Source organism: Polypterus senegalus, chromosome 13, assembly GCF_016835505.1.
Source record: "Polypterus senegalus isolate Bchr_013 chromosome 13, ASM1683550v1, whole genome shotgun sequence".
NCBI classification, from domain to species: domain Eukaryota; kingdom Metazoa; phylum Chordata; class Cladistia; order Polypteriformes; family Polypteridae; genus Polypterus; species Polypterus senegalus.
Genome location: NC_053166.1, coordinates 11,679,033 through 11,705,486, shown reverse-complemented (window position 1 = coordinate 11,705,486; position 26,454 = coordinate 11,679,033). Strand labels below are relative to the sequence as shown.

General features: G+C 38.1%; 4 non-coding genes across 4 annotated transcripts; 3 read left to right on the top strand and 1 right to left on the bottom strand.

The window, feature by feature from the left end:
• Positions 1 to 7,322: 7,322 nt before the first annotated feature.
• On the top strand, positions 7,323 to 7,395 carry trnav-cac. Its single transcript has one exon. It is a non-coding gene; the product is annotated as a tRNA-Val (tRNA).
• Positions 7,396 to 17,457: 10,062 nt separating this feature from the next.
• trnav-cac lies at positions 17,458 to 17,530 on the top strand. Its single transcript has one exon. It is a non-coding gene; the product is annotated as a tRNA-Val (tRNA).
• Positions 17,531 to 18,653: 1,123 nt separating this feature from the next.
• Positions 18,654 to 18,726, top strand: trnav-cac. Its single transcript has one exon. It is a non-coding gene; the product is annotated as a tRNA-Val (tRNA).
• A 1,401-nt stretch (positions 18,727 to 20,127) lies between these two features.
• trnav-aac lies at positions 20,128 to 20,200 on the bottom strand. Its single transcript has one exon. It is a non-coding gene; the product is annotated as a tRNA-Val (tRNA).
• Between the last annotated feature and the right edge of the window lie 6,254 nt (positions 20,201 to 26,454).

The window sequence follows — 26,454 nt, the reverse complement described above, 5'->3', positions numbered from 1 at the left end:
TGTTTTTTCATCAGAAAACCCGGTTTCCACGTCTACCTGTATTAGTTTAAGTGGCACTTTTTCCACTCGCAATATGGCGGATGCGCTGACGTATCGTGTCGACTGGGCAGCACAGTGAATGCGGCGTCTACCTATATATGTCTGTGGCTAAAATGGCCCTAGTGTGTGTGTTCATCCTGCATAGAACTATCATGCTGTCTGTGTGTTATTAAATGTTATTAAAGATTTTGTCAGGAGTTGTGTGTGTAACGTGTTACTGAGTTTTGCTCAGATAGCCACGCCACTGATTGTACAGGCGGCACTTGACACCAACAGATGCACGAGTGCTACTTTGCGGTCATTTAAATAGCTACTTAAGGAACGGCTATTTGAAATTTAAAGGTGTAAAATATCGTAAACAAAATATACAATCTGAACAACAACAACAACAACATTTATTTCTATAGCACATTTTCATACAAACAGTAGCTCAAAGTGCGTTACATAATAAAGAATAGAAAAATAAAAGACACAATAAGAAAACAAAATAAGTTAACATTAATTAACATAGAATAAGAGTAAGGTCCAATGGCCAGGGGGGACAGAAAAAAACTCCAGACAGCTGGAGAAAAAAATAAAATCTGTAGGGATTCCAGACCATGAGACCACCTGACCAGTCCCCTCTGGGCATTCTATCTAACATAAATGAAACAGTCCTCTTTGGACTTAGGGGTCTCACGGAAGGACTTGAAGATGATGGTCACGTAGACTTCTGCCTTTTAATCCGTCCATCATTGTTGGAGCATCATGATGGCTTTGAGTAGGTGGAGGTGGCACAGGCCACCACCACAAAGAAACCGGAAAAAGAAACAGAAGAGAGAGTAGGGGTCAGTACGGATTTTAGAGCCACCATGAATAGTTATTATGAAGAATTGAACATACAAGAGTATCAGGATTAAGTTAAAGTGAAGTTATTAAAAGGCCATGTTAAAGTAATGTGTTTTCAGCAGTGTTTTAAAGTTCTCTACTGTATCAGCCTGGTGAATTCCTATTGGCAGGCTATTCCAGATTTTAGGTGCATAACAGCAGAAGGCCGCCCGCCTCACCACTTCTTTTAAGTTTTGTTCTTGGAATTCTAAGGAGACACTCATTTGAGGATCTGAGGTTACGATTTGGAATATAAGGTGTTAGACATTCCGATATATAAGATGGAGCGAGATTATTTAAGGCTTTATAAACCATAAGCAGAATTTTAAAGTCAATCCTGAATGACACAGGTAACCAGTGTAGTGACATTAAAACTGGAGAAATGTGTTCGGATTTTCTTTTCCTAGTTAGGATTCTAGCAGCTGCATTCTGCACTCGTTGCAAACGATTTATGTCTTTTTTGGGTAGTCCTGAGAGGAGTGCGTTACAGTAATCTAGTCGACTGAAAACAAACGCGTGAATGAATTTCTCAGCATCTTTTAAAGATATAAGAAGTCTAACTTTTGCTATGTTTCTTAGGTGAAAAAATGCTGTCCTAGTGGTCTGATGAATATGCGATTTAAAATTCAGATTACAGTCAACAATTACCCCTAAGCTTTTTACCTCCGTCTTGACTTTTAATCCTAGTGTATCCAGTTTATTTCTAATAGCCTCATTGTATCCATTATTGAAGTGACCTCTCCCAAGCTGAATTTGAAACTGTAAATTAGTCTGTAATTTATGCAGTACATAAGGTTTCTCTTTTTAAAGGATAGCTGGGGCATTCCAAAATAAAATATTTGAAGAAGAACAACCCTTTATTAAAGAATTATTTTAATAACATGGTGCTTCTTCGTTTGGGGGTGTTGAGGTCATGCCCACCTTAAACTCAGCTTATACCTATGACATTGCCTCCAATAAATGAGTTAGGAAGATGGATGGATGGAGATCTGTCATAAGGGTACGTATACCATCAGGAAGTGCTCCTCTGACTGTGGTAAATTCCTTTAAAGAAGCTGCGAAGTTCTTTTGAAGCAAGAATTCCGATTACCTGAAAAAGGACAGTTTCATTTAGAAGATGACTTACTACAGTAATGTTATTCCTGTACCAATATTCAAAAAATTAATTTTTCATTTTGAACGTTATATTTTTATAATTCCAAATCAGACAGCGGTGCAGCCAGAAGTTGTTTTTGCTTTGCACCTTCCCCCAACATAACCTATCATCTATGGCAGGGGTGTCACACTTCTGCAGGTTTTCATTCTAACCCTTTACCTAATCAGTGACCACTTTTCACTGCTAATTAACCTCTTTTACCTTCATTTTAATAGCCCTGTTTTTGAGGAGTCGGTCCTTTGAACTGATTCTTTTCTTCATTAAATGACAGAAATGAGACGTCAAAGAAGCCAACAGACAAACTCCAACCAATTTCTTAAAGAGAAGCCAATTCTTGCTGTTAATTAAGCCCTTTTATTTAATTCCGTGGCCTGTTGATGCTCTCATTCTGCCACAGCAGACATTTCCAAAACTGTTGATTTTCTGTTTTTTCTAAGGACACCATCAAGATGTTCTGGTGAGCTGAGAGATCAGCCTTACTGACACCTTCATTTTTCTTTATTTTCAGATATTGCATAATGGGCGGGCAGCACGGTGGCGCAATGGTAGCGCTGCTGCCTCGTAGTTAGGAGAACCGGATTCGCTTCCCGGGTTCTCCCTGAGTGGAGTTTGCATGTTCTCCCCGTGTCTGTGTGGGTTTGCTCCTGGTGCTCCGGTTTACTCCCACAATCCAAAGACATGCAGGTTAGGTGGACTGGCAATTCTAAATTGACCTTAGTGTGTGCTTGGTGTGTTTGTGTGTGTCCTGCGGTGGGCTGGCACCCTGCCCGGGATTGGTTCCTGCCTTGTGCCCTGTGTTGGCTGGGCACAAGACCCTTATGACCCTGTGTTCGGATTCAGCGGGATGGACAATGGATGTATGATGGGCACAGGTGAGCTGGTCATGTTTTGTGTCTCATTATTGTTTGGTAGCTAATTAAGGAAGTGGCCTGAGTCAAGTTAATTAAAACTACAGCAAAATAAGTTAATTAGCATGCTGCAGCAAAAATTGGTCACTAATTAAGAAGATGGTTAGAATGAAAACCTGCAGCCACTGCAGCCCTCCAGGAGGGGAGTTTTACATCAGTGGTCTATGGGGAAAGCTTTAGATTCGCCAAAAATTTCAATCACCGGTTTTCGACGTTTTAGGGTCCCCCGATACCGAAAACATCCATATCCCGATGATGGATATGTGTCTGTGTGTGTGTCACAGTTTCTTGAAGACGGTCCAGCTGGATGGAAAAATACCCAACTCGAAACTTAAGCCTGTTATGAGATGTGATTAGTTTTTGTGCCAAATCGTGCAGGAGAAAGACGCGCTCTACGGGAACCCTCAAATACTGTAATTTTGCAATTAATTATTAATTCTTCCCCTCAATTGCTATCGTAATGAACTATTTTATTATCAGAAATATCAGCATCAGAGCAGTAAATAATTACTGAAATGCCACAAATTAGTTCGGGTAACGGTTCCGAGGGCGCAAAGCCTACTGACGTCCACGTCTTATTATTTTTTAGATAAGGGACCGTGAACGCTTTGCTAATTTAACTGGAGAAGTCCTTATTGCATAAGAACACAGTAATAAAACTCTCCAGTTTTATCGATCTAATTTCACCAACGGTGAAATCGTTGACTTCATTTCAGCATGTTTTCGCACCTATTTATTATTAATCATCAGAATTTGGATCTACACTAATAAAACAAATTAACTCTAGTTTATTTACTGGTGTTACAAAATACACATTGATATTGCAGCGTCCCAGCCAGGCTGAAGTCTTTTTTTTTTTTTACTGACTGTTAGGTCCGATTGAGGGACGGTGGAGTACAGCAGGGAACACTAACAGCGGGGTACTGATTGAGGCATATGGATACAATACAATACAACACCTGCGAGCACATCACAGCCATCCTGCTGGACCTTCCTGTGTCTTACAGGATTGAATATCAAATTCTGTTATTAACCTGCCCACTAAGGTCCTCTGATTCTGTGCCCCACACTAACCTGCACTCTGTGGGTGACAGCAGAGCCTTCAGCTATATAGCGCCCTGACTGTGGACTGAACTCCCAAAAGTAATCAGATCAGCTGACTCCATTCATTTATTTAACTCATTCATTTAGGAAGACCTGACATTCTGCCCCTTCTTTCAGTTTACCCCCTCTATCTGTCCAGGTACTCAGAGTTTGAAATTTTATCACAATTTATGCTATTTGTTCAAGATTTCTTGTAGCATTATATGTTGTATTTCAGTCTGCATTATTGTCTTTTATTCTATTTGAATGTTTTGTATATCCTGTATTTATCTTTATTTAGTGATTGTAGCCAATGTTATATAGGTCCTGTTGTTCTTTCTGAATTTTGGGTAGGGTGCTATATAAATAAATTGCGTTCTTATTAGTATTTTTTTTTTTCTTTTGATGGCCCATCGTTTATAATAACAAGTGACAAAAACTAGAGCAGTTCTATATAAGGCAATTAATATATTACATTATTCAGTGTAGAATATGTATTGCCGTTTTCTTCACATACATGTTTAAAAATATTAGACTGGCCTAAATGTTTATTACAAATTGGTTTAGAATTGGGTGACCAGAATTTTTGGGCCAATCCGGGGACATTGATTGGGCTACAGGAGCGTAGACTACTCCCCTCGTGTTCCGTGATTGAAGTTCTCCCTCCACTACCGATGGAAAACTTTGAGCCGCACACGCTGCAGATCACGGGGTCGGACGCAAATACGAAAATTTACGCTGAAGCCTATCATTGAACTGACACTTCCTTTTAGCACTCATGTTGAATCACCACGTCAAAATCCAGAAACCGGTGGAAGAAAAGAGCCGCCACGCTGCCCTCGCATCCAGAAGCAAGCCACGCGTAGACACAGCCACAGGCAGAGTTAGAGCACGGCGTGCCTCTCTTAGAATCTACAGATCACGAGTAGGGACTCTAAACACTACAAAGTACAGTATAAAGCGAAAGCTTATCACGTGATTTCTCGCAAAAGTTGCTGGATGAGGTAAGGCATAACTGCCGTCAAAACACTGCGCAGTGCGCACGCGCGCCGAGTTCAAATTATCGTGGTGATGAGATACATTCAAAAAAGTTAGCCAGCTGAACCCGGGGACAAAATCTTAAGCTGGGGACATGTTTCTGAGAGAAAAAAGAGGTCTGTCCGCGGAAAACGGGGACGGAAGGTCACCTTATTTAGAACAATATTGCACACATGCATGGTACATTTTTATTAACGTTTTACTAAACTCTAACGTGGTGTAAACATTATAATTATATTGTATACTTCGTTTCATGAATGTAAACGAAAATCTATTTTCAATTAAAACATATCTTTATGATTTTAATTTTGTCGACATGTTAAATACAATATGTAAATGTTAATGGTGTATTTCACAGAAACTATCCGTATTGTTTAGTTTGATATAAGACACGACGTGATGGCAGAACCACTCTGAACTTCACAATGATTCGTATTATTTGGCTTCCAAACGGGTCTTTGACCCGACGTTACTCTCTGGGCTTTGCCGAGACCTGCCGAAACCTTCCAAAAGTAATTTTACGAAGTCAGTCCTGAAACGACGGAGACGTCACTTCCGGGTCTGTAACTGCAGGTCTACAACTGCGGTAACGTAAGGTGCTGTGACTCTACAGGTGGATGCCACTCTATGGATTGAGGTGTTAAGGGGGCGGGACCCGGGGGTTTAGAGAGGGTGCTTAAAAGGGGGTGTGTTTGGGGTTACGAGGTCGGCCCACTTTTTCTTGATTGTTCAACTAAAAACTTTTTGGTGAGACTTTACTACATTTGTTTTATTTTTTGTTTCTTTACTTCTCTTTTCGAGTCTGACGCGGAGGTCGCTACAGTACTATTGGTTAATTTTAAATCTTCATGTTTGCTCGATACAACAATGATATGGAGGAATATTTCGGACAAAATGAAATAAATAAATAAATGCGTAAATAAATAAAAGTACTGTGAAATGTGAGCATAAATAAATAAATGTGTCATGAAATGACAGCCTTAATAAATAAATATGTCATGAAATGAGAGCATAAATAAATAAATGTGTCACGAAATATGTTTTTCGTTGCTTATTTATTTATTTCATTTTGTCCGTAACATTCCTGCAAACCGTCATGAAATACGGCTTGAAATAAAACTGTCAGTTTCACTCATCAAAGTTGAGAGGGTGGGCTCTAACACGCCCTCTAGTTACTGATTGGTGAATCGATAGCACAAGAATTAATTAGAAAAATGCTTACTACTGCCGATTAAATGGATTCTGCCGAAGATATTACGTATTTCAGAGAGAGAATTGACGATTTATCGGAAGAAATTACAATGTTGGCGGCCCTTTTAGAACTGAGTATTTCACCCTTGTTTTACGAGTATAAAGTCAGTTGCATATTCGAAGCTACTTTTTCAAACAACTGTACAGCTCTGATTAGTGGTAAAGTTGTTCAGTTCAAAATATTAGGTGGAGCTGCTTTGGGCATTCCATGTCAAAGTACCTAAACTAATACAGCCGTTGCAGCTTACCGTATATCAAACTGGCTCATTCGCCTTGTGATCGTCTTCTCTGATACATCATACAGATCTGCAATCTGTTGTACTTTTAAACCGCATAACAGAAGGTGTTCTATTGACTCAGCTGGAATGTCAAAGGATGGACGTCCAGAGCAGGGTACTGCATCACCTGAACTCGAGTGTAGTAGAGTCTGTTCCACCTGTTCTTCGATAATTTCAAAAATAGTGTAATCTATATCGGGGTCTAAAAGGGCCGCCAACATTGTAATTTCGTCCGATAAATCTTCAATTTTCTCTCTGAAATACGTAATATCTTTGGCAGAATCCATTTCATCGGCAGTAGTAAGCATTTTTCTAATTAATTCTTGTGCTATCGATTCACCAATCAGTAACTAGAGGGCGTGTTAGAGCCCACCCTCTCAACTTTGACGAGTGAAAGTGACAGTTTTATTTCAAGCCGTATTTCATGACGGTTTGCAGGAATGTTACGGACAAAATGAAATAAATAAATAAGCAACGAAAAACATATTTCGTGACACATTTATTTATTTATGCTCTCATTTCATGACATATTTATTTATTAAGGCTGTCATTTCATGACACATTTATTTATTTATGCTCACATTTCACAGTACTTTTATTTATTTACGCATTTATTTATTTATTTCATTTTGTCCGAAATATTCCTCCATACAATGATACCTTTTCGATGTCCCTAACAGCAGAAAGTTTAGTACGGCCACAGTTTCCGTAGTGTAGTGGTTATCACGTTCGCCTCACACGCGAAAGGTCCCCGGTTCGAAACCGGGCGGAAACAATTGTTGGGTTTTTCGTTCCCGTACAATTTAAGCTTGAGAAGAAGACTAAAAATATTGTACTACAGTATACTTGAAAATATTGAAAAGAATTATAGAAAACGTCCAACCACTTTTGGTATGCGTACTATCGACGGTGATTATTGCATTAATTTCCGTATTATCGAATTTACTAAATGGAGAGCGCCACGACTCTACAAGACGGACACAGGCGGGATTGCGGGAAACCAAAAGATGGAGGTGCAGAAACGAGAAGCGGCAAATGAAAGACAGAAAAAAGTGTCAACATGAGTGAGGAAACATTTAAAGGAATATATACGACAGTAGACATGGATAAAAAAGACTTGTAAGTCACGAATCCCTTTAAAAGTAATATATATGATGGCAGAAATGCACAATGAAAAGACGATATGTAAGCCATGAATCGGGTTTAACCAAATAATAACCGAGCGGAATTCAACAAAGCGAACTGTAAAGAATATAATCACAGTGATTATCATGAGACACAAATAATAAATTACCGTGACAAAATAGTTAAACCCGGGTTGCACTTAAATAGGAACGTCGTTGTTGTTTTTTAATCGTTTAGTCAAATCCGACGCTCCTGTATTGATCAAGCGTGTCAGAGTAGGAAATGGACCAGAAATCTGATTTACACAAACTTGGTGCGGTGTGTTAGAAATATGAGTAAAAACATTTTATCAGTTTTCTTAATTTATGGAAAGGCCTCCAGGAACATTAGAACAATTTAGACGATAACAGGCCGTTCAGCCCAACAAAGCCCTCCAGTCCTATCCACTTATTTCTTCTGCTTCTGCTTACTGGCCTATAGTTGTTTGGATCTGCCCTCTCAGTTTTTTTATATAATGAGATGATATTTGCCATTCTCCATTTCTTCGGAAACTGTCCAGTGCGCAGTGACTTCCTAACAATTTGTGTCAAGATTTATATCTGTACTCGCTAGTCTCCTTAAGAACTCTGTGGTAAATATGATCTGGTCCTGGTGATTTATTTGATTTCAGCCTATTTAATCTGAGCAGCTCTTCTCCCTCTACAATTTCCAAACCCCTCAGTACCTCCTTAGTAGTCCCTGTTACCGCTGTGAGGTTATCCACTTGTGAACACCTCAGAAAAATGTAAGTTTAGGGCATCCGCTGTTTCACTGTCTTTTAATTCCCCTTTACTATTTCTGATACACTTCACCTCTTCCTTGACTTTTCTTTTTTGTTGATATTTCTTCTGGCAATTTTGATTGCAGTTTCTGAGTCCTGTAGAACAGCAATCTGCATAATATACTCATTATATGTGTTAAATAAGTAGGGTGCCAGTGTAGAGCCTTGTCTTACCCCTTTCCCTATCTTGAGCCATTTATTTGTTCCATGTTCTTTTCTAACACACAGTTGGTTTTTCCCAGTTGATTCTGGGGTTCGTCAGGGGGGTGTTCTGCTCCTACTCTATTCAATACTTGTATGGACTGGGTGGTGGGCAAGGTCGTGGGGTCCAGTGGCTGTGGGGCATCTGTTGGCGAAGAGAGATTCACTGATCTTGACTTTGCTGACGATGCTGTGATCTTCGCGGAGTCAATGGAGGCTCTGATCAGGATGCTCAAGAGACTGAGTGAGGGGTCCTGATAAAAACCAAGATCCAGGCCTTTAATGAGCTCTTGGGCACGGCCATCAGCAGTGTGTCTGTCGGCAGAGAGAGTGTCGACCTCGTCATTGAGAGGTTTACTCACCTCGGCAGTGGCATTCACGTTTCTGGTGACTCTTCCTATGAAGTCAGTAGATGGATTGGGAGAGCATGGGGGGGTCATGAGGTCACCAGAAAGGGGTGTGTGGCGCTCCTGATATCTGCAAAAGGACGAAGGTCCAAGTCTTTAGAGTCCTGGTGCCCCCTGTTTGAGAGACATGGACGCCATCCAGTGACCTGAGACAAAGACTGGACTCCTTTGGTACTGTGTCTCTCTGGAAAATCCTTGGGTATTCTTGGTTTGACTTTGTGTTGCTCATGGAGTTCTTTGGACTGTGGGAGGAAACCCACGGGGAGAACATGCAAACTCCACACAAGGAGGACCCAGGAAGTGAACCCAGGTTTCCTAACTGTGAGGCAGCAGCACTAGCCACTGTGCCGCCCAGTAGATTGATCTGCTGCAGTACAAAAAAAAGTGTTATTTTTGCAAAGCGTTTTGAGATAATTTTGCAAAACCTGCAGTGTTATTTTGCAAACATATTGCCTGGTGTGGTTGATATCATTGTGTACACGCATGCTCTGGATATCCTATGATGGCTAGTGAGAAAAAGATTAAGGATGTGCATAATCAGTTTTAACGTGAAAAGATGCCGACGAAAGAAGAGAAGAAGCGGGCCGTTAGGGTGGAGAAAAGAAGAGCTGCTCAGGAAGGAATAAGCGCATCAACCTCTGAGCAAATGAATACTAAACGTACAGGGAAACTATGAACAGTCAAGTCAAGTGTATTCGCAGTGCACCATTACTAGCGTGTGTGTATATATATATATATATATATATCAAGGCATTTGTAGTCTGAATCACAATCTGACTGTATGGGTGGTTACCTACCAGGTAACGCTTGTGGTTGATCAGCAAGTTAGCTAACGTCCACCTTTCAGTTGTGAGAAGCAGATCATAGAATGGTTGAAATAGTTTTACTGTCAAATAATGTCTCGCCCTAATTATGGGCTCATCAGGCGTTCACACTCACTGCACCCCCTCTCTCGGGAATCGAACCTTGGACGTTGGTGCTAGAGGGGAAGCCTCTTGCGTTGCGCCACCAGCGTGTGGTTCCACAGTCAGATTGTGATTCAGACTACAAATGCCTTGAATGTAATTACCCCGATCTACATACTGTCAAATAAACGAACCGATATATATATAATATATAAAAAAGGGTGGCATGGTGGCACAGTAGGTAGCACTGCTGCCTTGCAGTTAGGAGACCCGAGTTCACTTCCTGGGTCCTCCCTGTGTGGAGTTTGCATGTTCTCCCCGTGTCTGCGTGGGTTTCCTCCCACAGTCCAAAGACATGCAGGTTTAGGTGCATTGGCGATCCTAAATTGTCCCTGGTGTGTGTGTTTGCATTGTAGTGGGCTGGCATCCTGCCCGGGGTTTGTTTCCTGCCTTGCACCCTGTGTTGGCTGGGATTGGCTCCAGCAGACCCTCGTGACCCTGTAGTTAGGATATAGCGGGTTGGATAATGGATGGATATATATATATAAAATCTGTCACATGGTTTGCAAGTAAAAAACGTCTGTCCAATTTTTCCATCCCCAACCTGAGCCCCAGAACATTCTAGTTATGATCAGTGGCCACTGTGCCACCAGACCGCGCTGTTCTAAAATACGGTAAACAACAAAATTAAAACTTTATCTATAAGTTCCTGTCATTGGATTGCATCCATTACACTGTGGCTGTGCTCTGCAAAGTACTGGTGTCCTGTTTGCCTCATTTGCTTCTTGCCTTACTCAACAACAACGTTTATTTCTATAGCACATTTTCATCCAAACGATGCATAGCTCAAAGTGCTTTACAAGATGTCAAAGAAGCAGTTGCATACAGAGAAAAGCAAATTAAAGTTAGATTGAAATACTGTAATCCATAAGTAGGATACACCAAATAAATAATGCACATTTACATAAGAGAGATATATAATTAAGAGACATAGAGTCCTTAAATAGAGAATTGTTTAAATAAATGACAGTAAAGGTCAGTTGGCCAGAGTGAACAGAAAAAAATGGCTAAGCTGGTGAGAAAAAAAAAACAGAAAATCTATGAGGGTTCCAGATCAAAAGACTGCCCATTCGCCTACTGGGCAGTCTGTCTTAAATACTGTAAATATTCTTAAGTTGCTCTTTATTTTTATTTTTTAAAGTTTTGTCTTAGAAGACTCAGTTCAGTGGGTCTTGTGACAGGTTGGGATGTCTGCTTTCATTTAAACATCACAGGCAGCTGCGCAGGCGTTTGAACCACCACAGAAGAACCTGGAATAGAGAGAAGTAAAGATGAATAAAGATCTGAGCCGGTTCGAGGATTTTTGCTGCCCTAAGTGATGTTGTAAATGGTGCCTCGCCATCCTCTTTGCTTTGAGAGGAATCATCATCTGCCAGACCTGTGCATTGAGACCTGGAGACAGGACTGGGGACAGTGGAGTATTTAGGATCTGAAATTCACAATTTGAGAATATCGACTGCTGCCTCGCAGTTAGGAGACCCGAGTTCGCTTCCCGGGTCCTCCCTGTGTGGAGTTTGCATGTTCTCCCCGTGTCTGCGTGGGTTTCCTCCGGGAGCTCCGGTTTCCTCCCACAATCCAAAGACATGCAGGTTAGATGGTTTGGCGATCCTAAATTGGCCTTGGTGTGTTTGTGTGTGTCCTGCGGTGGGTTGGCACCCTGCCCAGGATTGGTTCCTGCCTTGTGCCCTGTGTTGGCTGGGATTGGCTCCAGCAGACCCCCGTGACCCTGTATTCGGATTCAGCGGGTTAGAAAATGGATGGATGAATGGAGAATATCGAGTAACCGCCTCCGTGCAGCCGTGAGGATATCGCGCATTAGTCGAGGTACGGCTGCAATTCTTGAGAGACGATTTACCAGAAATTATTGCAGGGACGCGAGTTCGAATCCCGCTCAAGGCACATTGCCGAATGGGAAAAAAAAAAAAAACTTTCTCTTCAACGAACGGTGCTTTGAATCCTACGTTGTAGTTTGTTTATTTTTCTTTTTTGATGAAACGAAAACTGTTTAGTGAATGATTTGTCAAGGAACACACAGAAAACAAGCAAAGTTAAAAATCACACTTAAACAAACTGCCTGCCCATTCTATTGAATCATAATTATAACAAATAATAATGCATTTCACTTCCTTATATAGTGCCTTTACTATGGCCTGAGACGGCTGCACAGATAATCAAGAAGGATAAAATAAAAACGAAAGCACAATAAGAATGAATAAATAATAGTGCACAGCTTTGTGTTTGTATGTATTTATAACATTTGGGAAGTAATATATTCTAGTTGATGGTGACAATTAATTTGAAGTAGGTAAAATTAAATATTTGGAAATATTGCAAAGGGAAATATTTATATACTTAGTGCAAAATAACTGTGTTCTAGTAAACAGCATACACACCACTTATATATATATAGCATTGTCTGAGTATTAAAGGTGTAGGTCTACTTTAATTTATAACATCAATGTTAATATAGAGTATATTATTATTATTATTATTCTACATATTGGCCTTGATATGAACGATTTGTTAAATTAGTGTTAAGTATTAAAAAAAGCATACCAGTCTCTGGTTTTTACAGGTACATATATACAGTACACAGTATATATATATATATATATAATTTTTACTGCAGTAATTCATGAACAATTATTGGTCTTTATATACCAGAAAGACTTCCCAAGGGTCTTTTGTAGGAAATATGTACACATAGTTGATTTATCATTTTCAGATAAAAATGAACTCGCCCAAACAATTCAGTTTAAAGTTTTTAAATTGGTAAAGTCAAGAAAAAAAACTTTTCACTTTCTATGATTTGTATTTTTATAATTATAGAACACTTCATATTATTATTTTTAAAGCTCACTCTGTAAAATTGAACTGATTATACAATTCAATGTTTATTATATTTATAGATGATTATATCTGTCTTTACACGTGTTGCACAAATATTTAATAAATGTAATAAACTTAACCAAGAATGTTTAAAAAAATATTCAAAAAATGTGCAGGTAAATGTAATTATATCTGCACAAACTGACATTCTTGAAGTAGGTAAAAAGAAATATTTGGAAATATTGCAAAGGGAAATGGTTATATACTTAGTGCAAAATAACTATATGTGTTCTAGTAAACAAGCATACACACCTATATATATATATATATATATATATATATATATATATATATATATATATATATATATATATATATATTTATATCTATATATATATATATATATATATATATATTATTTATATCTATATATATATGCTATTCTACAGCATGAGTAGAATCATCTGAGTATTAAAGGTGTAGGTCTGCTTTATAAGAATACTTTAGTGTTAAGTATTAAAAAAAAAGCATACCAGTCTCTTGTTTTTACAGGTACATATATACAGTACAAAATATATATATATATATATAATTTTTACTGCAGTAATTCATGAACAATTATTGGTCTTTATATACCCAAGGGTCTTTTGTAGGAAATATGTACACATAGTTGATTTTCTCTATGATTTGTATTTTTATAATTAATGAGCACTTCATATTATTATTTTTAAAGCTCACTCTGTAAAATGAAACTATGATTATACAATTCAATATTTATTATACTGTATTTATACATTATTATATCTGTCTTTACACGTGTTGCACAAATATTTAGTAAATGTAATAAACTTAACCAAGAATGTTTAAAAAAATAATTCAGAACATGTGTAGGTGAACGTAAATATAACTGCACAAACCGACACTAGTGAGTAACATTTTTAGACAGTTCAAAAAGCAACGCAAATCGCACGAACAAGCTTTTGCAGAGTACAGTACATTAACTGAAAATAGGTTGGCCCGCCCTCTCCGAGTTTTGGTAGTCGTGATTCGTCAATTCGTTAGAGCAGAGCGAGCCGTCATTGGCCAATTCTTGGTAGCCAAAACGGGCTGTGAATGGTCAATTCTTGGTAGGAGAAGCGGGTTGGGAATGGTCAATTCTTTGTAGCCGATACGGGCCGCAATTGGCCCGTGCTTTCAATTCTTGGTAGAATCTTGGTAGCGGAGAGCGATCGAGGCGCCATTATCTCTATCTATCTATCTATCTATCTATCTATCTATCTATCTATCTATATATATATATATATATATATATATATATATATATATATATATATATATATATATATATAAAGATACCACCTTAGACTTTTATCTTTGGGGTCATCTGAAGGCAATTGTCTATGCTGTGAAGATACGAGATGTGCAGCACCTGAAACTACGGATACTGGAAGCCTGTGCTAGCATTTCTCCTGCGGTGTTGCTATCAGTGTGTGAAGAGTGGGAGAAGAGGGTTGCATTGACAATCCAACACAATGAGCAGCACATTGAACACATTTTATAAGTGGTCAGAAACTTGTAAATAACACATGAAAGAATAAAGTTACGTTAAAACCAAGCACACCATTGTTTTTCTTGTGAAATTCCCAATAAGATGTGTCACATGACCCTCTTCCTATTGAAAAAACAAAAGTTGGATCCAAAATTGCCGACTTCCAAATAGCCACCATGGTCACCACCCACCTTGAAAAGTTTCCCCCCTCACATATACTAATGTGCCACAAACAGGAAGTTAATATCACCAACCATTCCCATTTTATTAAGGTGTATCCATATAAATGGCCCACCCTGTAGAATAATAATAATATACTCTATATAAATATAAATATATATATATATATATATATAATTAACTATATATATCTATAATATGTATGCTATTCTACAGCATGAGTAGAATCATCTGAGTATTAAAGGTGTAGGTCTGCTTTATAAGAATAATTTAATTAAAATTTAATTTAAAAAAAAAAGCATACCAGTCTCTTGTTTATATATATTTTATATATATTTATATCCAATAAAACGCATAGCTGCTTTAGCGTGCCCAAAGCGAATCTCACAAATGGTGGTGAGCAACAGAGGACGATATTTGCCAAGTGCAACCGATCATAGTGTAGATTAAATCGGCACAACATAAATATTTCTTTGTGTTTCGGTCCCGTCCGGACAAATTTTTCTAAACAAAATATTAGGAATCTCTACATGGGGCTGCAGTAATGCACCATGGCCACTAGAGGGCACGCTAAGCGCTTGCCTAGACTGCCCATGCCTAGAAATGGCCCTGATAAAGATTGCAGGCTCTTCGAAAGAGTATGATAATTCTATGAATATCTCGTTCATTAAGGATGGAGCTAAAATATAGTTACAAAAAGGCCAAATTAAAGCTCAGTGTTAGCATGGCGTTTCTCTACAGTAGGCTACCAAGTGCGGCTGCAATAGATAGATAGATAGATAGATAGATAGATAGATAGATAGATACTTTATTAATCCCAAGGGGAAATTCACATAATCCAGCAGCAGTATACTGATACAAAAAACAATATTCAATTAAATAGTAATAAAAATGCATGTAAAAGCAGACAATAACTTTAAATAATGTTAGCATTTACTCCCCCGGATGGAATTGAAGAGTCACATAGTGTGGGGGAGGAACGATCTCCTCAGTCTGTCAGTGGAGCTACTCCTCTGTCTGGAGATGATCCTGTTCAGTGGATGCAGTGGATTTTTCATGATTGACAGGAGTTTGCTTAATGCCCGTCGCTCTGCCACAGATGTTAAACTGTCTAGCTTTAATCCTACAATAGAGCCTGCCTTCTTAACAAGTTTGTCCAGGCGTGAGGCGTCTTTCATCTTTATGCTGCCACCCTAGCACACCACCACGTAGAAGAGGGCGCTCATCACAGCCGTCTGATAGAACATCTGCAGCATCTTATTGCAGATGTTGAAGGACGCCAACCTTCTCAGAAAGTATAGTCGGCTCTGACCTTTCTTACACAGAGAATCAGTATTGGCAGTCCAGTCCAATTTATAATCCAGCTGCACTCCCAGGTATTTATAGGTCTGCACCCTCTGCACAGTCACCTCTGATGATCACAGGGTCCATGAGGGGCCTGGGCCTCCTAAAATCCACCACCAGCTCCTTGGTTTTGCTGGTGTTCAGGTGTAGGTGGTTTGAGTCGCACCATTTAACAAAGTCCTTGATTAGCTTCCTGTACTCGTCCTCCTGCCCACACCTGATGCAGCCCACGACAGCAGTGTCATCAGCGAACTTTTGCACGTGGCAGGACTCCAAGTCATATTGGAAGTCTGATGTATATAGATTGAACAGGACCGGAGAAAGTACAGTCCCCTGCGGCGCCCCTGTATTGCTGCACACAATGTCAGACCTGCAGTTCCCAAGACGCACATATTGAGGTCTGTCTGTAAGATAGTCCACAATCCATGCCACCAGGTGTGAATCTACTTCCATCTCAGTCAGCTTATCCCTAAGGAGCAGAGGTTGGATGGTGATGAAGGCGCTAGAGATGTCCAAAAACATAATTCTTACAGCACCACTGCCTCTGTCCAGGTGGGAGAGGGATCGGTGTAGCATATAGATGATGGCATCCTCCGCTCCCACCTTCTCCTGGTATGCAAACTGCAGAGGGTCGAGGGCGTGGCGGACCTGTGGCCTCAGGTGGTGAAGCAGCAGCCGCTCCATGGTCTTCATCAGATGTGACGTCAGAGCAACAGGCCGGAAGTCATTCAGCTCACTGGCTCTAAACTGGGTCGATTAGATGTACCCCTCAGCATATGCAGGATTACATGTATACCCGTGAATTTTGTTCAGTTTTGTTACTTGACTGCACAATATCCTTAATCTATCTTTAACTATTCGGCACAGGACCATACAGTACTTGGCAATACTGCTGCATCTTTGTGAAAAATGCTAAACTTTTGCAAAATAACGCAATTCTTTTGCGTTTTTTTCCTTTTTTTTGAAGGTTCCGTAGTTTAATAACAATTAAAGACAAAAAAGGCGGCGGTAAACCAAAACATTCCAGTTGCTGTGTTAGGGTGGTCAACGCCAGAACACCGGCATAGAAATTGCATTGACTTTGATTATCATGTGTATTATTACTATTGTCCAAATTCATGTGGTGTAATTTCTGCTCGCTATTTCTCTAACTAAGATCTAAAGGAATACTACGCTTCGCAGAGTTGGCTTAATATCAGTAGGAGGCATATTCAGAAAGTACATTTTGGGCGAATATTATCCTAATAACAAAAAGATATGGAAGAAGATGATCCGCTGTGGCAACCCGTAATGGGAGCAGCCGAAAGAAGAAGAAGAAGATTCTCCTAATACCGGTAATAAAAATTTTGGGCAATTCTTCACGTAAAGATAACATCAGAAAAAGTTCATATTCGGTCGTTCTTAATGGTACTTATAGGTTTCCGTAGTGTAGTGGTTATCACGTTCGCCTCACACGCGAAAGGTCCCCGGTTCGAAACCGGGCGGAAACAATCAGGTTTGTTTTATTCCTATAAACAAATTTAAATACGCTGTCTGATTTATATTTTGGGTACTTGTGTACTAAATGGACGACATGAGAAAGGAAAACAGAACTGTTGACGAATTCATAACACATGTAATGCTAAAAACAAGCTCGGTGGGTGAGCTTTCTCATGCCGTCCGTTTAGTGCCCAAGCACGTTTTGTTGTAAAAGTGACAGGAAAGCATGTCATTTTGTTTTAATATAATAATAGTACAATGTATTTAAATACTGCCAGTCCCATGCTCAGATTTTGAAATTCGGTTGCTTGTGTTAAATAAATAAATATTTCTGTTTTTGTGGGAGTAAATGTGTTTTTCTTATTACTGGTGCGCAAACTGTGTATGGATGGTATGGCAATAAAACCAGTTGCCTTGACTTGAAAACACTTCCCATAATGAACTCCATCCCAAGGCGCTTTACAAGATTTTTTTTTTTGTTTCTTTTTTAGTTTTTTTTTTTTTGTGTATTTAGAGAATTTCGGTTATATTAAACTAGTATATACAGTATAAATGCAGAGATAATGGGTGGAGCTTAGAAACGTCAAGTGGCTCAACTGCCAAAATGGCAAGCGGAGTTACTTTTACTTTTCTGAAATTCAGCTTAAGCTTTACATTACGTAGTTTTATTTTGACTAAGCGAGTTTTAAAATATTATGTAATTACATTTAACTTACATTGTGCGGTGCCTCTTCGAATCGGCTGCTCAACCCAAAGGATCGTGCCACACGCCCCCAAATTAGACCATGCGGGTCTGAGAATCGTGTGTGTATGTCAGTGCTATAAGTTTAACAAATCTTTAAACGAAGGGTTTCTTATTACACAATGTTGTCACAGTTATGAAGTAATTTGTGTATGTGTTTACTCCTATCCTATCTCCTATACAGAACATTTAGTTTTGTAATTAAGGACAATGGATAATTATCCGTTGCTGATTTATTACCTTTTGTACAATCCCATCTTCTGAATGTTGTTTTTCCGTTTTCAGTGCCTTACTGTGGAACAAATACCTTTAGGATTATTCATACTAAAAATATGTATTTAGTTAATTTAATAATCAGACATGTTACGATCGGTAAGCGCTATGTGTCAGAGGTTTCCGTAGTGTAGTGGTTATCACGTTCGCCTCACACGCGAAAGGTCCCCGGTTCGAAACCGGGCGGAAACAGTTTTGAATATTTCATAATTTATAGAAGAGGGAATTGTAAATAGTTAAACGCAAGACTCAACAGAGTAACACTACTAAACAAACTAGAGGACTGTTGTGTCCTCATGTCGAATAAGCTTGCGTGCACTGTAGTGTTCAGCAAGCGAATGCGCATGTCCGCATTGCAAGGCATCATTTTAGTTACAGTCCTATAGGAATCAGGAGGGCACGGTCAACGGAAGACTATAAAACTGTTAGAAAATTGTGAATGAATAATTTAAAACGTGAATATTTGTGCGGGTGCGATTGTATGTGCAGCTGCCTGGGGCACTCTTCTTAACTTTTAAATAAAAACGAGCCGATGGCAATATAGATATCTGAAGAAGACAACCTTAGTCTCACTGCGTTTGTTTATCGTACAAATGTATAAAATCACAGCCAGAAACATTACATATATATAAACTCTTAATATTTATATAGCATATTTCTGAAATCTCTTTCCTGTGACAAACAAAACCAATAACATTTAAAAATGTGAGTTGAGTCAATGAAAAAAAATATTTAAGTCAAGGGCGGGTTTTCAACAGTGTTTTGCAGTATTTAATTTCAGTTTCCTTTTTTGCCTCGACTATTGTACGACAGCAGGTAAACTAAATAGACAAGAATGATCCCAAGATCGGCACATTAATTATGATCGTTTTAAATGATATTATCTATCACTACATGTACCTTAATCTCAAAAAGACAAAAAAGCATAGACGAAGTTGGCTCCAGTTTAATCCATAAAAAAAGCTGGCGTGGCATTTAAGGAATTGTCCAATCAAACAACCCTGTCGGACAGGCCCTCATTTGATTGGATGACAACATTCAGAAAGAACGTGGTGAGGGAATATTGATTAAAATACTTAACGACGCTCTGTACAGTTCACTGTGTAAAGCGTAATTCAAACCTCAACGCAAGCTGCGATGGCTTTCATAATTTTTACTCAATGCAGTTTATAAACTGCTTGTATCTGGGTATTATAGTGTATTGTACGTCAATATTATTACCGAACGCCCAATAGTTTATGAGACTTACAACCTACTACAGGTACTGTGTTTATAATCTAATTTTTTTATTATCTGCGTACTTTTTGCGGGGTGGGGAGGGCAGCCGTGAGACACAGACTGCTACCCAATCAAAATGCATTACCGCGGCCTGTCGTGAATGGCTGACACAGACTGTAAGCCAATCACAATTAACGCAGCCTTGGCCGTTGGTTCTTCAGTTAAAATTATCTGAACCGTTTCTCGTTAATTTTCTGTGACAGTGCTAATACATGACTGATATAATCTATATACTTCGCGAAACTCATAAGGGGAAAAACGCAAAGGTAAATGGCAGAGGAATAAAGAAATCGGAATGTGAAGAGAAAGAAAACTTGTTTCCGCCCGGTTTCGAACCGGGGACCTTTCGCGTGTTAGGCGAACGTGATAACCACTACACTACGGAAACTTATACTCAAGCTTATGTCCCGTTTTTACTCTTATTCCCCAGTGTGTAAATTTTATTAAGCAGTTTAGAGTACACAGAGATGGTTTCCCCCGTCCTGTATAGTATTAGTATCAAAAGATAGATTTATCAAAGAATGTAGTCATATTTTTAACTTACAAATATGTATGTGTGTCTGTGTATTTTCTTCTAAAGTTTAAAAACTTATTTTCTTATTAAAGAGTCGGTGGTTGGACTTCTGCCCAGATCACTTTCCTGTGGACAGCTTTGGATCTGATTGGATTAACAATAGGTAAAAGATGGCATAATAATAATACTATACTATTGTATTTCAGAAAAAAACGGAAAAGAAACTACTTAATTTTTTAAAAATTAATGTTCCTATATTTGTGAATGTGTATATTCTTTGAATATAGAATATTACATTGTATTTTTTTATTTAAAACTTGTTATTGAGGGTGACATGGTTTAACTCTGTTGCTTCACTGATCCAGAGACTGATTGGGTTAACCGTGCCTGAATACTATCTGCATGTAGTTGGCATGTTCTTTCTGTCCATTTTATTCCTGATCTCCAAAGATGTGCAGAGCTTGCTTACCTGGTGATTCCACATTTAGGTGTTTGAGTGTGGGCCCTGTGACAGACTGGTGCCCTGTCCAGGGCTAGTGCCTGTCTTGAATCCAGTGCTGCCAGAATAGGCTCTGACCCTCCACAACCCTGAAACAGACTCCAAATCAGTCATGCATCCCAACTGTCAGCCATCCCTGCCTCATCAGCACTTGTGGAATTCGCTTCCAATGCCACTGCCAAGACATTTAAGCCTCGCAGATGTAATCTTAGTGATAAAAATGTGAAGATATAACGATGATTCGATGCAATAAAATGGTGTGTGAAGTATATAAATATAGGAGCATGAATTTAGCAATTAAATATTTATATTCATGTTTTTTAATGTTTAAGGCATCATACAAATTAAAATAATTTCAGGTCACCACATTAGCTTCCTGTAGCAGCAGACATTATGTTCAAATCCTGAATGCTTTTGTAAAGAGTAGTCAAAGGATCACCACCTCTGTATATGGATGAACCCAACAGATCTTCTGTTCCCTTTCACCAAGTCAGGCCTGCTAGTGAGCACCACCTGGTGATGTCATCTCTACATGGCAGCACATTTCAAATTCTCCCTGCTCAGATATGTTAAAAACGTTAGCAGTTTCCATGGGGTGTACTTACTTTTTCAAATGAATGTACCTTGGCACAGGTTTCTGCCAGTGTCTTATTCCTTCATTGTCATCTTCAAATTCTCACTTTTATTTAGCTTATTTTATTATTCATTCATATTCAAATGCCATATAAAAGTTACTTTTAAAATATCACAATATTCTGTACTGGAGATTCTGATAAATATTCTGCTTAATAATAATAATAATAATCATAATCATAATACATTTTATTTTATAGCTCCTTTCCCTTGCCCTTAGCACACATCTATCTATCTCTCTATCTATCTATATAGTGCCTTTCTTTCTATCTATCTATCTATCTATCTATTAATATAGTATCTATCTATCTATCTATCTATCTATCAATATAGTATCTATCTATCTATCTATTAATATAGTGCCTTTCTATCTATCTATCTATCTATTAATATAGTGCCTTTCATATCTATCTATCTATTATTAATATAGTGCCTTTCATATCTATCTATCTATCTATTAATATAGTGCCTTTCATATCTATCTATCTATTAATATAGTGCCTTTCATATCTATCTATCTATTATTAATATAGTGCCTTTCATATCTATCTATCTATCTATCTATCTATCTATCTATCTATCTATCTATCTATCTATCTATCTATCTATCTATCTATCTATCTATCTATCTATCTATCTATCTATTAATATAGTGCCTTTCATATCTATCTATCTATCTATCTATTTATCTATCTATCTATCTATCTATCATTACTTGTACCGTAATCTCAAATATGCAGTAAGAAAAGAAACATAAACATGGAATTGCACAGATTTTTATTCAATTAAATTCAACTCCCTGGATTTCTTGTTTAATTAAATTTCTGATCCATTTTTTTAATCCCTCAGTAGAATTTAAACTGATGAGTTTATTTCTGAATTGACCCCCGTATATGTATTTATGATCATATGTGAATGTGTCCTGTGATGGAGAGGCACCTCATCTACAGCTGGTTCCTGACTTGTTCCCAAGGTTGCCAGTAAAAGATTTGGCTCCCTGTGACTCAAAATTAACAGGTTTTGAAATGAATGGAGGTTTGTATGTGGTGTGTGTTTATAATGTGGTGTGTTTAACAATAATTCTTTGGTAAAACATTGTTGTAGTTAAATGTGACAGTTCATAAGTTTATTTTTGAATTTGCTGTTTGTTGGCTTTATTGCTGCATGTCACCAAAGTAACAGCACATCTTTTAACTCAGTAAGGTGAGTACTACATATAAAGGCATTTCATGTGGTACCATAGCTAATTTGAAAGATTTCAGTCATGCTGATGTCTAATTTTCATGGGTTCTGGTCTGAATGATCCAAAATGTCACAGAAATCACAGAAATAAAAATCTGCCATCTCTCACCACTCAACACATAATTGCAGTGACAAAAGCATGTGAATGTCTTGGTCTAGCACATAATGTATATAAAATCACGTAAATTTGCCAGGTCATGTGTTATATGTCATTCTTTATTATAACAGCCTTCATGCCATTATGTTCCCACATTAACGCAATTACAGAAACCACCACTTTTACATGCTGTAAATTTATAAAGGAGTGTGAAATCCCTGACAGTGAAGAGATCTGCAAGTGAATAAAAAGATTGGAGGATGTTCCCATTTACTTATTACTGTATATTAATGGAAAAGAGACATTATACATGTTAACAACTCTTGTGTTTCCTTTTTAGTAGTGTATATACTGTTGTTACATATTAGACATATATAAATGAAAGACTTGTGTATGTGTATAGAGCAGTCTGCCCTGCTGATGCTCAGCCACAGCCACTAGATGGCGCATGAATAGACTTTTAATTTTTTTCGGCGCTTACTGCACCTCACTTCTCGCTATGAATGACGTGTATGTATGGAGTAGTCCTCTCTGCTTACGCTCAACCACAGCCATCGGAGTTGGTGTGAATTCAATGAAAGATGTAGAAGAATGACTTGCACTTGGTGAGATGGCGCATGCATGCACTTTTAAATTTTTTTCGGCGCTTGCATGCACCTCACTTCTCTTTCAACCCAAACAGACAAACATAGCTTTGTGGTACATGCATGTTGTACGTTCACACAACGAGCTACCTAATGTTTGCCTGAGACAACTTCCAGCCTGTCCTGCTCAATTTGTGCCACAGCTGCACTCAACTACACGTCCGTCTCGGACGAGATATGACCTGTCCCGGCCCACTTAACTGATGCCACTGCAAGTTCTCCAATATAGTAAAACTGCTAGGGACTCTTTGTGATGTTTTTTGTCCTGAAGACCACACGCAGCTAGTTAGACATATATAAACGAAAGTACCATGTTTGTATGGAGCAGTCCTCTCTGCTCATGCTCAACCACAGCCACTAGATGGCACTTGCATGCACCTCACTTGTCACTACGAAAGACCTTTGTGTATCAAATGCTGCCGTTCAGCAACAGCGTCATGCTAATGACACAGATGAAGAGACACAACATCGAAATGAAGCAAACGCCGCAGCTCATACAAGTGAAACCCCTCAGCAACGTAGTGCAAGGCTTGAAGTTTTCACTAAAATGTTGTCTATCTGGAGGCATTTTCTCAAGATAAAGATTAATAGGACTCATATGCCAGCGATCTGGCTAAAATATGGCATCTTCAGTGTCTTCTTATGAAAGCCATTGGGTCAGCAAGCACAGGTGGGTCCACGTTCTCTGCACTGGGCAATTCTTAAGAGTTAGCGGACGACTCTCCAAATTGAAGAATATAGTAAAACTGCAAGGTAGTCCGGGTTTTATATATATATATATATATATATATATATATATATATATATATATATATATATATATATATATATATATTGAGGGACTGACGACATCCTTACCTAGATGAGATGCCTTTGTAGTGAAAGGACAGGGGAGGATGACATATACGGGACATTGTTTCCCCTGGATCGCCAGATGGCAGCCCCCCTGGGCTGCAGCAGCACCCCAGATTCCCACAGGGCAATATGGGAATTGGAGTTCTTTGGCTCAGCCATGTTGCATTCTATGGGTGCCGCCAGGGGGTGCTGCGGGGAGTAGCGAGCCCTACTTCATGGGGCCCCCACCTTACCTGGAAGTGCTCCCGGGTCAAGTCTTTGGGACACCAGAAGTATTCCCAGGTATCACCTAAAGGAAGCCAGCTGTCTCACCTCAAGGAGCCAGAGTCAGAAGGTGGAGGACAAAGTTTGCCAGGAGGAGCTGAAGAGGCAGTGACAGAGACAGAGAGTGAGTGAGTGAGTGAGTGAGAGAGAAGAAGACAAGAATATTGCTGTGTGTTTTTTTTTGTATTATGCTCTATGATGTGGGAAAGACTTGCAGAGAAGAGTTTCCCAAAATAAAAACTCTTTTGCTTTTATACTTGTGTCCAGATCCTATCTGTGTTGGTTTTTTAGGGAGTTGGAGTGCCCCCTACTGGCATATATATATATATTATGTGTGTGTGTGTAAATATATATATATATATATATGTATATATATATATGTATATATATATATGTATATGTATGTATGTGTGTATATATATATGTATGTATGTGTGTGTATATATATATATGTGTATATATATATATATGTATGTATATGTGTATGTATATATATATGTATGTATATGTGTATGTGTATATATATGTATGTATGTATGTGTATATATATATATATATATATATGTGTGTGTATATATATATACTGTATATATATGTGTGTGTAAATATATATATATGTATATATATATGTATATGTATGTATGTGTGTATATATATATTATATATATATATATGTATGTATGTATGTGTGTATATATATATATATATGTATGTATATGTGTATGTATATATATATGTATGTATATGTGTGTGTGTATATATATATATGTATATGTATGTGTATATATGTATGTATATGTGTATGTATATATATATATATGTATGTGTGTGTAGATGGGATTTTAACAGTGGCGCTGACAGATAAGAGTGGCAGTATATAATTGATAGATAGACTGCATTGTTCACTTCTGTGTGTCACTTTTCATTTCATTTGTTTATCCAATGTAATCAACTTTCACTACAAAAATAAAACTTTTTAATATTGCACTGCAAATAAAAATAAGACATTCAAGAAGGTGAGAGAATGCAGCAACAAAATAGTCTACTGATCTAATGATGAAAAAAAGATGACAGATGGGCCTTCATGGAAGGTGCTATATGTAGGTGGATGCTGTAAGTGGATACTGTAGGTAGTACTTTGTTGTCTAAACTTGCCAGCAGGCCCCTTGTTTCATTTTCAGACCCTCCCTCAGTCAGATGCTTAGAAGAGCCCCAGGTTGTTGAGTGTTGCACAATGTTTGAAGAGTAATAGAATTTATTAGGCTCTTCAGCTGACAATTCCTAATGACAATTCTTGACCAAAGTGACAACCTAATGAGTTGTGAGGCCTGTTGAAGCTGACTGACCAAATTTCAGCAAATTCCACATTTTTTTTAAGTTGATCTCGTAAATCATTACTGTACATTGACATTTTCATAAAAATGACATTGCTGTAGTTTGTTTTCTGTCATAGCTTTATTAACTATTTTTATTTTGAATATCAACAAACTATTTTGGCCAGGGGTGTCACATTTCTGCTCAGAACTGTATGCTGCATTGTAAAAAGACACATTTTCTTATTTTTAATTTTTTTTTATTGCCAATTCTTGAAAAGAATTAAGAAGCTTTAGTACAATGTAATTGAATAGATATAGAATAGACCTCAGCACTTTATTAAATTTTATTTTTAATTATGTATTGGCAGCTCCTATTCCTATACCTTTTTCATATCTATATATATATATATCTATTTCTGAGGTTTTTTTCTTTTTCTAAAGTTCAAACCTTTTTAAACAAGAAAACTAAACAAAAAAAATGCCAATCCAATCCTAAATTATGTACAGGGGATCCTCGGGTTACAACGTTTCGAGTTTAAACGCTCACTCCCATAAAAACTTAAAACAATTGAGACATG